Source organism: Quercus lobata, chromosome 4, assembly GCF_001633185.2.
Source record: "Quercus lobata isolate SW786 chromosome 4, ValleyOak3.0 Primary Assembly, whole genome shotgun sequence".
In the NCBI taxonomy this organism is placed as follows: Eukaryota; Viridiplantae; Streptophyta; class Magnoliopsida; order Fagales; family Fagaceae; genus Quercus; species Quercus lobata.
Window position 1 is genome coordinate 1,378,447 of NC_044907.1, and position 16,865 is coordinate 1,395,311.

General features: G+C 35.0%; 1 pseudogene; it reads right to left on the reverse strand.

Annotated features, from left to right (window-relative positions):
* Nucleotides 1-7,685: 7,685 nt before the first annotated feature.
* On the reverse strand, nucleotides 7,686-16,753 carry LOC115983187 (annotated as a pseudogene).
* Nucleotides 16,754-16,865: the final 112 nt, after the last annotated feature.

Genomic DNA, 16,865 nt, shown 5'->3' on the forward strand with positions numbered 1-16,865 from the left:
AATCCCAAAAGATCTAAACGCGAAACTCCACAACCGATAAGCCTTAACACAATGCAATAGCAAATGATCCACCATCTCTCCATTACAATGACACATAATGCACCAGTCAACAAAGTCCATCCCTCTACCCCTCAAAGTGTCACTTGTAAGGATTTTATCCCATACAACAGTCCACACAAAGAAAGAAACATGCCGAGGGGCCTTAACCTTCCAAACACCTTTCCAAGGAAATATAACGGGTAAGGGTCCTCTTAACTTATTATAAAACGATCGAATATCAAAATCCCCATTCTTCGACAACTTCTATTGCATACGATCTCCATTCTCAGTTGGAGGTAAATTAGAGCCCAAAGTACGGAGAAATGCATTCACACCACCCATTTCCCAATCATTTGGTTTTTGAATGAAATGAACGTCCCAACTTCTCCGTTCCTCTATCCCCAACCGTTCAAGAGAAGAGGCCACTGATGCCCCTTTATTGGAGGCAATCCCATACATAACTGGAAAGGTCAATTGAAGTGGATCATCCCTACACCATTGATCTATCCAAAGCTTCACTCGAATCCCCATTCCTACCTTAAATCGAATATCTTTACTAAAATCTTCCCAGCCCATTCGGATGCTTATCCATAAACCACACCCATGTACCTCCCTATATAGCTTGGAAGTCCAAACCCATCCCCCCCCCCCCCCCCCAAAAAAAAATTCTTCCCCAAACTTTAGAGCTACAACCCTTTTCCAAATCCTTGTCTCCTCAACCCCAAACCGCCATAACTATTTTCCTAGTAAGGCTTTATTAGAAGTAATTAATTTCCTTACTCCTAACCCACCAATTTCCAAATGTGCACACACCTTATCCCATCCCACCAGATGTGTCTTGCAGTCCCCCCACAAAAAATCTCTTTGCAACCTCTCCATTTTATTGGCGACATGCATAGGGATTGTAAAAAGAGAGAAAAAGTAGGCCGGAAGACTAGATAATGTACTCTTAAGCAACATCAGTCTTCCACCTTTTGACAAATACATCTTCTTCCAACCAGCCAACTTGTGCTTAATTTTCTCCAATATAGGATTCCAAATAGTATGGGACTTGTAGGATGCCCCCAGTGGCATACCAAGATAGGTCATAGGCAAAGACCCAATCCGGCAACCCAAGATCTCTGACAAGACATGAATATTAGGAACCTCTCCAATGAGAACCATTTCACTCTTGAAAGCATTAACCTTTAATCCTGTCACAGTTTGGAAACAAAGAAGGAGCATCTGAACATGTAGAATCTGCTACTTATCTGCATCCAAAACAGAGTCGTATCATTCGCAAACAAAAGGTATGAGACACACACCCTTTCACCCCTTCTACCATTAGCCTTGAAACCTCAAAGTAAACCAGCACCTTTAACTCTTTTCATCATCTTACTGAAAACCTCTATCATAACCAGAAACAATATAGGAGATAGCCGATCCCCTTGTCTCAATCCCCTCAAACTCCCAAAAAAGTCAATTGGAGACCCATTAACCAAAACAGAGAACTGGGCTATAGATATGTATGAACGGATCCACCTACACCACCTCACCCCAAATCCTATTCTCTTCAACAAATCTAGAAGAGCCTCCCAATTCACATGATCATAGGCTTTCTCAATGTCCGTCTTACAAATAACCCCTAGAATCTTACTCTTTACCTTACTATCCACACACTCTCTAGCAATAAGAACTGAATCAAGTATCTATTTGCCACCTACAAAACTGTTATGAGACTCAGATATCAACTGATCCAAAATCTCTTTCAAGCGCTTTGCCAAAACTCTTCAAAACTTCTTAGGGATTACAACTATGAAAGTTGCATTAAGAGATTTTTCAAACTTAATGTGTTGATAAAACTCTTCAAACACAGCAAAAATATCTCTTTCCACAACTCCCCAACAATAGTGATAGAAGGCCATAGAAAATCCATCAAGACCTGGAGCTTTATCTCTTTCCAACTCTTTAACAACACAAAGAATCTCCTCTTTTTCAAACCTTCGTTCAAGCCAGTCCCTCTCCAACCCTTTAATCTGATCAAACTCCAAACCTTCCATAAAAGGCCTCCACTCCTCTGTCTCCTTGTATAAGTTTTATAAAACTGTACGACTTGGTCCACCATCTCTGATTCACCCTCGTAAGTAACCCCATCCACCTCAGCATACTAATATGATTATACTTTCTCCGGTAGTTAGCCACATTATGGAAGAATTTGGTATTGTTGTCTCCTTCCTTGATGCAAAGCATCCTCGATTTCTATCTCCACGAAACTTCTTCCAAAGAAAGAAGGTTCTGTATTTAAGATCTCATCACAACCTTCTCATCTATCTCCACTTCTGAAAGATCAAACTCCCCTTCTTTAGCATCTAATAATTTCAAGGCCTCCAACAGCTCTTTCTTCTAACAACCTACATTTCCAAACTCATTATGGCTCCACTGAATAATGTCTCCTTTTAGAGCCTTCAACTTCTTAGCAAGCACAAAATTGGGAGTACCTAAGAAAGAGTATTGATTCCATCACAAATGAACCCTATCTGTGAAGCCCTTTGTCTTTAACCACATATTCGCAAACCTAAAAGGACTTTTCCCCCTCAATATCCTCTCTGCCTCCACTAATATGGGGAAGTGGTCTGAGAGACGACGAGGTAAGACCCGCTGGGTCACATTCAGATAGTGATCCTCCCAATCATGAGAAACCAAACCCTATCTATCCTGGACATCGAAGGTTAATCCCGAGCCACTAGATCAAGTATAACTCCTTCCTTCCAATGGCAAATCTATCAAATTAAGCTCCTCAATGAACTCAGAAAAATTCTCCATAGTCGGAGTAAGGCGCAATCCCCCCAATCATTCACTTGCGAAACGAACAACATCCCCTATGTGACACCATGGAACGTCCCAAAGATGCTGAATTCCAATTAGCTCACCTCACATCTGCCCCCTTAAGTTATTATCATTTGGGCCGTAAACCCCAAAACAAGCCCAAATAAATCCATCCCCCACACCCTGCCATTGAACTGATATGGAAAAGTAACCCACCATTACTTCCAACTTTTCTAAAACCCTTCTATCCCACATCATCAAAACCCCACCAGCTGTCTGATCCGCATCCAAAGCCACCCAGTCAACATAAGGACAGATCCAAAAGCTGTAAACCAACTGTCTATCCATACCAGCAAGCTTAGTTTCTTGAAGGCAAACTACATCACAATTCCACTCTCGTAGTAAATTTCTAACCACCAAACGTTTCCGTGAATCATTCAATCCTCAAACATTCCATGATAGAATTTTCAACTTCATAAAAACTGTTAACTCCCTACTCCAATCTCAGTATTGCAGTCAAAGAAGGCTATCTACAATCATAGTTAACCGAGAAAATCAAATCCCTCAACTCCCTCTTCCCTTTGTCCTTGGACACAGCTTTCCAGTGGGTTGCATCTTTTCTATGTAGCAAATTGGCATCCTCAATCTCCCTCTCAAGCCTTTGTAAAAGCATAATACATGTCTCCTCATATCCTTATCTCCCTATCAATTTACTAAAACCAGGGATTCTATGTTTCACCCAATTAGAAATATCCAAAGTATTTTCAAGCCCCAAAACCTCACACCACTGTTCGACTTAGGTGACACAGCCAACCCCAGAGGAGTGATAGTCATCAAAGGGGAAGGACTATCCACATTACCTAACCCCAAGTCTGCACTAACCGCTTCTCCCTTTGTCGATACTCTCACCTTAGAATAACCACAGTCTGCTGAAACCACTAACTGGTGACCCTGATGAAGAGTATCTATCCCTTGAGAAACACTTGCAAAATCAACCCAACCACCTTCATATCCATCTTGGACACCCAAATCTGCTATCCCAGCTCTTAATAAACTCAAAAAAAAGTTGGATAGAAAAAGACCCATTGATGCCCTATAACTCTCTGTTTTTGCTTTACCCAATGTCATCGAAGGCTCACCTGCGCAAAACCTATCAAAAAAAGGACATGCGACCTCCATTGATGAGTTCGCGAGTCGACCCATCGCCTCGATCTGAGGAGCAGAAACCTCATGAGCACAATTAGAGCTCGTCACCATCACCAATGAGTAAGTTAGCACTGTATCGGCCTTACCCGATGTCATTGGTGACTCTTCGGTGTGAAACCCACCGGAAACAGAGCTATCGACCTCCCTCGCAGGCTTTGTAGGTCGATCCATCACCTCGGTCTAAGCAACAGAAATGTCGTGACCTGTTTTGGAGTTTGCCACCATCACCAACTTGTGGGCTTCATGTGTTAATGGTCTCGGGTCAGCCAGGGAAGAACTCTCACCAACTTCAAACCTGATTGGGCCTGTAAACTTCAAGTTCAGTAAATGTGGAAGGCCGAAGGTTGTGTCACAACATGGGTCTAAGCCCACAACTGGCTTTACTTGACCCCATGGGTCACAATTCATGCCTAAGCCCACCATGTGCTCCTTTTGACCTCTTATGACCCATTTAAAGCTACTAAATCCACCTTTATTGCAATCTCATGCAACACGTCTCTTTCCTTCTCCAATGACCTCCACAGTCAAGCCCTTCCCTATCCAGTAAGACTTCCTCAAATCACGTTCTTTTCCATATGCAGATTCATTCAAATTTGAACTGAATCTTAACGGTAATCACTTTTTATTTCCTACAAGATATATCTCACCCAAATTAAAATTCACATTAATGCACCGAGAACCCATATCTCCTCCTCCTCCAAGAGCCATCAGACATGGTTTGCCCGCCGTATTTTCACTCAACACCATCTGTTCACCTTTTGGATTCTACTTCACCACCCTATCTTCCCCTAAGTGCAACTTCCCCTTATCATGGATGCTTAACAATAGTGGCTGATTTCTGCCCCTGACTTGTGCTTGATGGCCACGCATTATCTCAGCAAAAGTTTTAGATGTTTAAATCCCCGAGTTATCCTTATGAGGCTGAGCAACAAATTTCGAATGATCAAAGCCACCATTCACATAGTATTCAGGTTCCAGCATCTTCCTTAGTTCTAACCCAAAAGCCCTCCACCCATTCTTTGTTCTACCCTTCGAAATAATAACAGACCTTTTAGACCTGCCAATTTTGAATTCAGTCAATAGTATGAACTGGCCAAAAGAGTTGAAACTCTTTTGGAAAGTATAAGCTATATCACCCTTTTTGAAAGTAAAAAATTGTTTGGGACTAATCCTAATGACAATGTGTTTTATATTCTTCATTAGCCATTGTGTCGCATTCTTACCCATAAAAATCGATTTCATGAAGTATTTTCCCCATTTGAAAATCCTTAAAGAAAAATACTGTCCCCCTTCCTCTGCCACCAATTGAACAAATTTGAATTGAATAAAAAAACTGCGAGAACCACCCATAAAATTTTGATCAACAAGAACAAAAGAACTAAGTATCTGGCTAAGTATGTGCTAGCTCTCTCCTGATCTAAATAGTTCCTCAAATTAATCTGGTTACAATTGACTTACTATTGTTTCCTTGCTTTTTGTTGTTGATTTGTTGAACTCCAGTTCAAACTTGTTCAGGACTTGTTCTTGTAAGGTTCTCCAATCCCACTAAAGCTCTACTCCAAAACCTAGGGCTGTAGCAAGTGGCTTTTTTGCTCATCTATCCTCTTACATTATATCTTTCTTCCAAACCCTGGATTTTGGCTCTTTCTTCTCGGATTCAATTCCCTTATCCCCTCTCTTTTCATTTCAATAATTACAATAACCTAGCCTTTACCTTTTGTTACATCTGATTCCTCCCTGTTTAGTATTTACCCCAACCTTATATTTCTCTTCTCTAACTTTTCCTCACCTAGGTAGTGTGAGTTTGGATAGTGTTTTAGGCCTGGAGTTGTGTGTTTGCGTATCTAGCAAAATCTATATATTACTAAAAGCTGAAGTGTGGCGTTTAATGTTACTGTGCTCATGTTGAGCCACATCAGCATCCACATCATTATTTTTTTTCTTTCCAATTTCCTATAATTGTTTTTTAACATTTACTTTTTTTTAATAATTGCACTCTCTCCGACCTTTCTCATGCCTTTACCTTTTCATCTCCCCCACTAACCTCAATCTTAATATCACTTTTTATCTTTCTTTATTTTGTCTCTTCATCTTTCTCTCCCTTGCCTTTTCATCTCCCCACTACCCTTAACCTTAATGTCACCCTTCATCTTTTCATTCATCTTCCTTTATTTTGTCTCTTCACATTCACGCCATCTTCTATAAATTTGTTATTCTCTCTTCCATTCTTTGCATAGTTTTCCATCACAAAAATTGTTGTTTCTCCCTCCCTCCCTCCCTCCCTCTCTCTCTCTCTCTCTCTCTCTCTCTCAATAATTTTTGGAGTATTTTTTTTTCCTGCATCTCTGCTTAAGTTTATAAATTTTTGTGTTTGTTATAACTCTACGTTGGGTTGGTACGATTTATTTTTGTGTTTTAAGTTTTCTTTGGTTCTCTTTGATTCTTAAATATTATACTATTGCGTTATAAAAAAAAAAAATATATATATATATATATAAATATATAATATAAATATAATATATATTATTCTATTACATAACATGATTTGAGTAATTTGGTATTTATTGTTATATATATATATATATTATATTTTTACTTTTTTAATCTTTTCATCTTATTTTATTCAATATTTAAACTCAGTCACATCTTCCATATAATTAAATTATTTATATTTTCTTTTTTTAATTAAACATATAATATTTTATTTAAATTTAAATAAATTAAATTGTACTCACTTTTTTTAACATTTACACTTCCTCCAACCTTTCTCTTTCCCTTTACATTTTCATCTCCCCACTACCCTCTCTCTTAATATCACTCTTCATCTTTCCCTTTATTTTGTTTCTTCTTATTGTTATCTTTTTAGTATAAATTTGGCATTCTCTTTTCCATTATATGCATAATTTTTCTTCACAAACAAATTTATTTCTCTCTCTCTCTCTCTCTCAAATTTTGGTGAGATATATATATATATATATTTATATATTTTGCATCTCTACTTTAGGTTTAGAAATTTTTGTATTTTTTAGAACTCTACTTTTGGTTGATACGATTTAATTGTGTTTTAAGGGTTTTTTTATTTATTTTTTTTATTTATTTATTTTTTTTTCACTTTGGTTGTTAAAATTACCATATTGTATGGTAAAGAATTAAAAATAGTATATAAGAATGTAATATTTTAATATTACATAATATGATTTAAATAATTTGGTATTTATTTAGAGATAATTAATTTGGTATTTATTGTTATATCTCTTATTTTTACTTTTTTTCTTCTCATATTATTTTATTCAACATTATTATTGTTGTTGAATTAATATATTAGATTGTATATTTTTTAAAAGTCAATATATTAACTTGAAAGAAAATGAAAAACTAACTATTAACCAATAATAACTACAATAATATTATTATGCGCAACGCGCGGGTCTACGACTAGTCAACTTTAAAACTAGGTCTCATGACACTATTTACATATTTAAAAATTATTTTGCTATAGTGTTTTCAGTTTTCAACAATAGGCGATATCCAAACAGACTCGTAGTGTCTTTGTACATGTAGGTAATGGACAGCAATATAAGCCACTTTTAAGAGGTAAATATTACAAATATAACTAGGAGCATGAAGCCGTCTCCTCAAGACACAACTTTTACATTTCTACTCTCATCTTCTCTCCTTCCATTTCTTTCCATTCCAAACATACCCTGAATGTATGGATATACGTTTGAAGCATATTTAGTACAAAAAAGCTTAAGATAGAGTAGGAAAATTCCCTGTTCCATCAAGGGACAATATTTCATGAATTTACAATGAAATAAGATAAGATTCATTAAAAAAAAAAATCTTCTTCAATAAAAGAAATAAATTTAGATTTATATGTTTCAAAGAAACATAAACAAGACTAGAAAACTAACAAACAAGCAACATATAACCGAAAATTACAACATACAAACTTTTTGTCAGCTCGAAGCTTTTCCAGAGGTTGGCAAAAGAAATCAGCGTCAGCACGCATAGGCCAACCTAGCCGAAAACAATCAACTGACCTACAATTCACACCAACATAATTTTTAATAATCTGTACATATGAAATTCATATAATAAAAAATACAAAAAATATAAAAAAAAACCCATTGTACCAGAAGTATTCATTTAAATCATCATAATTTCTCCACCGAGAATGCTTTGCTTTTCCTCTTCTCCTTTTAGCTTCCTGTAAAGCACAAAATAAATGGTAAGACAAAGCAGTCAAATATCAATAGAACAAAATGCATTTTTATAGACCCAACAGAACGTGCAAAAGCAACACCTTTGCTATTGTCTCATATATTGGAGTTACCACTTTCTTTAGAAAAGCCTCATCATCACCACCATAGACTGGCTTTACAGGCTCACCAGTCATTGGACTAATTCTTCCATCCAGCATCCCATACAACTCAAAAGCCATCTATAAAGATTGGAGTACAACAACTGAATAATTATACTTAAATCAATCAAGATACTCAATTTTCAATGATAGTAACCAATTCAATGAGACTATAAATATCATAAAAGTTAATAAATATCATAAAAAGCATAAATATGAAACATGTATAAGAACCTGAAAATTCAGAGCAAGTCTATTAAAATTTATTCTGAACATCCATAATTTATCTTTTAAATTGGCCAAAGTTCAACCACTCCATAACTATTCTTTTTTTTTTTTTGGGTTTGAGAGCCAAAATTCCACAACTCAACTAAAGAAATTTTTTTTAGTATAAGGCAGAATGTATGAAACATGGTAATGGCCAGGATTTACTACAAATAAGTTTATGGAAAATTCTGATATACACCATGGTTCAACGTTTTAGAAATTTGTAATGGTATACTTGTTACAATGATATCACTGCACACTTTAAACCCACCAACCTCTAATGACTACACACTTGGCAATATCTCATTACTTGAATAAACTGTAAAGGTTTATTTATGGAATTATTATTTTAAGAGAAAAACCTCTATCTCTGTTCCCCTAAAAAAAGGGGAGAGAAATATTTGGACATAATTAGTACATACTCATCAAAATGTTTAGACTGAACAAGCTAGATATTGCTTACTGATTAATATATTTATTAGTAAATCCTTAGCTTGCAATATTACACTACCTATGAAGTCTATGAGAACAACAAAAACCAAGTACATGAAAGCCTGCGGTGGCACCTCTATCATATTGTATAAAGTAATTTCAAAAAACCACGAAGTCAGTGAGTTGACTTGCATACTCTTGCAGCCCATTCAACCCCGCATACATCTTCCAAACCTCTCCTACCAATAGATGATAAAATTGCAAATAGGAACAAACATGTAGCCCTTCACATCATGACCTTGGCATTCCCAACTACTCGCTATAGCACATCAAAAATCAAATGAAAAAACAAATTATGTATATTTTTTCAGTTATAATCTCTTTATAATATCTAGTAAAAAATTATTAAAAGTAATTTTGTGATATTTTGGTTCCTTCAACTTCCATGCAACATCCCCACACTTGAATTAATTCTCATAAGTATCTAAATCTCTCATACATCTCCTTACGATTTAGAGCCCTAAAGAAATGAAAAAGAAAGCTAATTCTTTTTTCTCTCATTGCAATCTCAGGAACAATTTGAACTGTACATACATGATGATAAATATAGCAGAGGCATTCTGGCATGAATCTCAAGTTTGAAGCTTCTCCCCATATAAGAAGATATAAACCCATGTATAGTAATTTTCGCTGCTGCACTTCTTGTTGAATTGTTGGTAACCTGCCAATTAAAAAAGCCATAAAGTAAAAGCAATATATCAAATCATGAGTGCCTGACCGTTTAGCATCAACTCGCATGAAAGAGAATAGGAAATGCCCAAACAGAGAAAATAAGGTGCTTTTTAAGTACCAACTACAGCAGAAGGAAGCAGCAGTATAGCACTGTTGCACGCAACACTATAACTAATTCACTTGGCACTTCAAAACAAAACATATTTTTGAAATATATATATATATAAAAAAAAAAGACAAAAAAAAAAAAAGGAAGCCTCACCAAAGGCTACTTTTGCGATCCAAATACTTGCACCACCTTTTGTAGTTTTTAAAAAGTTTCTTCATCAGTTCTGTCAGAGCACGATCTCAACTAAAGAGGCAAAAAGTAGCATATGTTATGGAAAATTAAAGATTGGCTCAGAAAGTAAAAATAAAATCCCAAGCAATCTAAGAACAATAAGACCTTGGGTTGCTGATCAGGCTTTGGAAATTGTCTTATGCGTACATTTGCAAGCAACAGAATCAAGTGCTCCCTTTGATTCTCAACATTATCTTTCTGTATATTAATAAATGGAAAGTAGCCTGCTGATTAAACATGAAAAACCGAGTAATTGTCAACAAACAATTTGGCAAGTCACCTGAAAACCAAACATGGCCTGAAGCCAGTCTAGAATGTCTTCATTTACTTTCTTCTGGTGGTCCTTTGGCCATGGCAAACCCCTGATGTTACAAAGTGCAGAAACACTAGCTTGAATCTGCAAATAAATAATTCAAAATCAAACTCAAGTGTGCAAGAACTAAGGAAAATCAACTATTCCACACCAGAAAACTGGAACAAACCTCAGGATATCTCATAATAGCCTGATTTTCACTATCTGGATCAAGAGGAAGAATATTATAAGGCTTATATAACTGTTTCTTCTCCTCGACCTTAGCATGAGCTTGCAAAATCTACAAAAAAAATCAAAAGGGAAACACTATCCAATTACCACAACAAAAGAGAAAAAAGAAAATAATTACTACATCCATATATATAAATGCAACCACAGCACATGAGGGTTCTCGGACAAAAAAAGTATTCTTTTCAAAAAGTCCCAATATATTGTATCATTCAGAAGTAAGATGTAAAATGCATTCAGTTTCACCTCAATAGACATTGCCATAGCCTTCAAAACCTCAAATAGGACAGAAGCAGTTTGATATGCTTTTGTAAGTTGGGCACTGAGTCAGGAACATGAACTTAATATCAAATAAATATAATGCACTAGAGCCAACCCCCAAGAAAGTAATCAACAAGACATCAATTCTCTCAGAGAACCAACCAGTCATGTTTATCAGCAGCATTCTGCAAAGCTTGAATATAATTTTTGTAGTAATCCTGATAAAATCTCTGCATTTCTCAAGCATCACTCTTCGCCCCCCTTCCTGCCAATGTCGTTTCATTTTCCTGAAAATAAAATAAGAGTGGATAAATATTTCTTCAGAGAGACCCTTGATTAGAAATTGTAGGGAATTAAAGCCAAAAGGTAATGACATCTTGAAACATTATGGAACACTTTCTAAGGTAGGGCAAATTAGTTTTACTCCAAAAGGAAGAAAAATGAAAAATGAAAGGAAAAAAAAAAAGGAGAAAGCAGATAGAAGGCACTGAACATGTATATCATTTAAAGTCAGTCATCACACAAAAGCAATATCTGAGATAAAAATACCAGATCACCATTGAGACTATCAAGCAGGTACAAGACGAGTTTGAAATGTTGTCTGGTTTGACGGCCAATTCTGGTTAGAGTCAGTGGCGACTCCAGGAATATTTTTCAGGATGTTCCTATGTGGGCTTGCTCTGTTACCATTTTTTTTTTCTTTAGATTCTCTATTACAATTTTTTCTTTTTTAGATTTTAGTTCAATTTTTTTTTTTTTTTTTTAGCTTTTTCTTTTTGCTTGAAAGCAATGTTATGAATACTGTTTTGGACACTGTTTCGATTTGTTTAGTGGAACGGAATATTTTGGTACTGATCTATTTCGACGTACCATTTCAGGGTATTTCGGGGTTTCTAAAAAAAATTAAAAATAATATATATTTATATTTATATTTTCTTATACAACATAAAATTATTGATCCAAATAAGTAAACCTCAAATAAAACAAATCGTTTAGTTTTTTTTTTTGACACTTAGATTATTTAGTTATTACATAACAATTACTGTTTTATAATATTAAAACATAAATATGTAATTAAATAATAAAAAACAACAACCAAAAATAGTACAATAAGAAGAAGAAGAAAAGGAAGAAGAAGAAGAAAAGGAAGAAGAAGAAGAAAAGGAAGAAGAAGAAGTAGGGGCGACCTTTGCGATGGCTGGATTTGTTTTTTAGGCATTCGACGCAGGTAATGACATGCTGTGCAGAAGAGTTTGTCCGTTTAGGGTTTTTTCTTTTTTTCTTCTAAACACTGGTACCGGCCGAAATGTAACAAATAATCCACCAAAATTTAATTTTGAGAAATGATATGTCCATGGCATTTTCACAACATTTTACAACAAATCCTAAGTGGTAGGTTGTTACTGGTTATTATTGTTGTCATAAAAAAGTAATCTTAGTGCTAGGTTCAAATTTGAACTAATAACAACTAACCACCTGTGATTTGTTATGAAAATATTATAAAAATGTTGTGGACATAGCATTTCTTTTTAATTTTATTGGCATAAAAAAATTTTGAAGATGTTCCTAATTTTTTTGAGGGTGTTCCTATTTTTTTTTTAAGGGTAGGTAAATAAAAAAATATTTAATTATTATATATAAATTTTTTTTTTTTTTTTTTTTTTTTTTCAGGTCAGGGTGGTCCTGGGACCACCCTGACCTCTATGTGGCGCCGCCACTGGTTAGAGTGAGGTGTTTTCTAAGCTAAGTGCTGATCAGCACTTAGGGTCAGAAACTCCAATACTCGAGTGTCCTTTGTTTCTTGATTCAATTGAGTTCTAACTTGGTCCTAGCAGTTTGAGGAAGGTGGAAGAGTAGAATAATACAGCTGCAGTTATGAGACATATATGGAATCTCTTTGCTCAGGCATGCTCTATCATGGTTGCTTGGGTAAAGCTTTAGAGCAATAAGCATTTGGGTAGTTAGAGTCCCACAAGAGAGCACATGGGAATGGAAAAGGATCCTCAGCTTGAGGAACAGAGCAAGATATTTTTTGAAATTCTCAGTGGGACAAGGAGATACTATCTTCCTTTGTCATGATTTTTGGCATCCTGATGGACCACCTATTCTAATTTTTTCCTCTGTTTTTTCTCTTTTTTCAATGAAGTTTATTACTTATCAATATATATATATATATATATATATATATATATTATGAATAACCATATAGCTCTCTGTGACATGGCAAACAAAATGACATTAAAAAAAATTTCAGCTTCAAGATGATAAATGGTGTTGCCATGTTGGCCCCTGGTTAGATCTGAGGACTCACTGTCTATTCAGCCCAGACTACATAAAGTTGTTTTGAGTACTGCAGACTCAATTACTTAGCTTCCTTCAAAGGATGCTAAATATTAATGTACTTCAACTTGGAAGCACTTAGAACAAAATTCCCCTTTGTTTCTTGGTTGAAGTTGGTATGGTTTACAAAATCTATTCCAAATCATTCCTTTATAAACTAAATTGCAATCAGGAATAAGCTATCAACCAGGGATCAAACAGGTTAATTGGAGTTATACAGGAGACATTCTCTGCACTGATTGTAGGAATGAAATTACTAATTCACTAAAAAAAACGCAAATCATGATAGTTATATGAATCTCTATATAAATTGTTACACCTTTGATCATGATCCTTCTAGAATAATATTGCTTACTAGAGAAGAAAAAGTAGATTTAATGAGCAAGTGATTTTAAAGCTCACCCTCTCTAGACGTTGAAGAAGTGCAGTTTTAAATTGGCGAACATCACGTCCACTAGATGTAGGATCCAGTCTGTGAGCTTTTTCGAAGGCATAAAACCAACCTAATTCCAGCATTGACAAAAATATGCATTTGAGTTCAGATACATATCAGAGTTCAGAAAGCATCCCATTGCCTTCATTAAGAGATATACACCATGTTAAATTCTGACATATTATAACATATAAAAATAGACAAAACCAAATGCAGTGATTTATTATTTAGGATATACAATAGAATCAACGAAGAAAAGAATGTCGTAGCAATTGAACAGCAAACTCAAATGTTATTGATTATAGAAAAAACCATATAAATAGTATAAGTGTGAGTTACCAAAAGTGAAAAACTGTCAAACAGACAGAATGGATATTTTCTTGCTGAAGGGATCTCACGCATAGGAAGAGGAAAGACACTTAGAAGAACATGGAGTGTGTTTCTTTAAAGAGTATTTTTCTGTTATTTGAGAGAGCACCTTTGGATGCATTGGGGTTTTGGGATGCTGAGTGTCTCGTTTGTGATTTTGTTAGTTGGTATTGAGAGATTGCTTTGGGTGTAATGGGATTTGGGTTAGTTTGTGTTTGTGAGAGTTTTGAGCGTGTTTGTGATTGAAAATACCATGAATATTATGTGGGAGTGTCTGTGAGTCTGGTTTGTGAGAATTAGTTATGTGATATCATTGATACAAAATTTTGGTTGGCATTGCCCATTGATACATGAAGTTGGCCGAACTACATTAAATTTTTGTGTCTTATATGATTTTTTTTTAATGCACTTTCTCTAGCCCCAAAAATTCCTACAAACTGATATCAAAGCTCAAGGTTCACCCTAGTGTGGTTCAAGAAAAGAGTTTTTGTACAATTTTGGTTTAATATATGCGCACTCAATTTTAACTTCGGATGTAGAAAAAATGATCAATTTTTTCGCGAAAACTTTCTTAGATTAAGGTGAATTGCTTGGTGGAATTTTCGTTAGAATTTGCCTCAAATTCCTAACTTGACTTGGTTTGAATTTTCTTAGTGTGGGATTAAAGTCTATGCCTTGTTAAGAAAGTAATTTGGTATTCATTGTTAACTATGGAAGGTATTCATACTCTGCCAAGGAATATGTAGTGAAGTTTTATATATACAGTGGTGATAAAGGCTCCTCCCACATTGGGAGAGGCAGTGCCGGCTGAATAGTGGAGCAAGAAAGGCGGTCGCCTAAGGCCCCAAGTTAAAAAAAGGCTCCCAAATTTTAACCAATAGGGTTATTTATAATCAATAAATAAAATAATATTTTTTTACCATATGAAAAAAAATAAAAAATAGAGAAAAATGCAATGTCTACAATATTTTTACAACACTTTTACAATTATGATAAGTAGCAGGTTGTTACAACCTGTTATTGATGGCAAAAAAATAATTATAGTGATATTTTCAAAGAGAGAGAGGAAAAAAAAAAAAACTTAAAACCTAGGATCTGTTGTAAAAAAATATTGTGAATGTTGTACTTCTAAAAAAAATAAGAATAATAATAAGAGTTTAATTAGCAAACTTTTACTAGTTCTCGTCTAAGTCTACCACTAACACTATTTTTTTACTTAATATTATCAATCTACCATATCAATAAATATGAAAAATTTTGTCAAATTTTTTTTGTTCATAAAATTTAAAAAAAAAAAAATTCTACGTAGTTTATATTAATTAGTTGTAATTTTGCATCTAAAATAAAATAATTAATTTTTGCCTTAGGCCCCCAAATACATCAAGCTGCCCTTGGGGAGAGGAAAAGACTCTTAGAAGAACATAGAGTGGGTTTCTTTGAATAATTGTGTGAATGAGAGAGCATCATTGGATGTATTGTGCTTTTGGGATAGTGAGTGCCTCCTTTGTGAGTTTTTTAATTGATATAGAAAGTTTACTTTGGATTTAATGGGATCTGGGTTAGTTTACGTTCATAAGAGTTTTGAGTGTCATTATGTTTGTAGTGATCATAAGAGTTGTCCGTTTGATTTAAGAGAATTAATCATGTGATACTGTTGATGGTGAATTTTGGTTCCAACGTAAGTTCTACCTCCAGAAAACAACGGAAGACCTGATAACTACATCATATATACAGCTAACTGATCAAAGCAAGTTTTTTTCTTTCACTTTTTTGGATACGGATCAAAGCAAGGTATAAATCAACATAGTTTAAAGTATGTTAAATCCACTGACTTCTTAATTCTAGTGGATCAAAGAGGATACTTAATCAGGTGTAGATACATACACAAAGCATACAAGCATATATACAATTCAAATCATATAAAATAAAACTGCAACTTACAGAGATAAGCAACTCTTGGGTTGCTAGACTCAACTTCATTAGCCAAACGAAGAATTGGAGCAATCTCGACCAAGGAAGAAGGCACCACCTCACTATCCAAGATTGGCTCTCCTAAATTTCCGGCAGTCTGAGTCCGCAAAATCCGCCTAGGCGGTGGCTGATCAGACCCCCTTCTACTTGACATCTCTAGACCCCAACAAATATCAACTCAAGCCACCTTGTTTACCAGTCAAAACCAATCAAGCAAAATAGACAAACTCCCATCAAACTCATCAGTTTGAATCCAAATTATAGATCTGCCACAATTTCACTATATATAAAGTATAAGCCCCTGAAATTCCAAAAAAAAAAAAACTTCACCCAACTGATACATAACTCAATATTTGACTCCCTTTTTTCCCCCCAAATTCAAGATATTAAAAAACATCAAAAGGCAGAAGAGGCAAAAACTGTGTATCTAGTTACCTACTATTCTTTTGGTTCCCTTCCTTAGTATCAAGCAAAGTGTAATACTAATAGTATTGTTTCTTTTCTTTTCTTTTCTTTTTTTGTTATTTCTGTAATAACGAAGTACAGAGACAAAAGAAATAATGGAGTGTTTCCAAATCCAAATGTAAAGCATACCTCAACTAAGCCATTATATGTACCTCTGAAAATGGTTGAAGCATTTGTTCAATTACTCAGGCACTGATATACACAGAGAACTGTCTTAGACAGAAAACCAAAGAAGCAAAAGAGAAAATCTTCAAATTTGAAGAAGTGGGTTTCGAAGAAAGATAGGAACAGAAGTAAAATG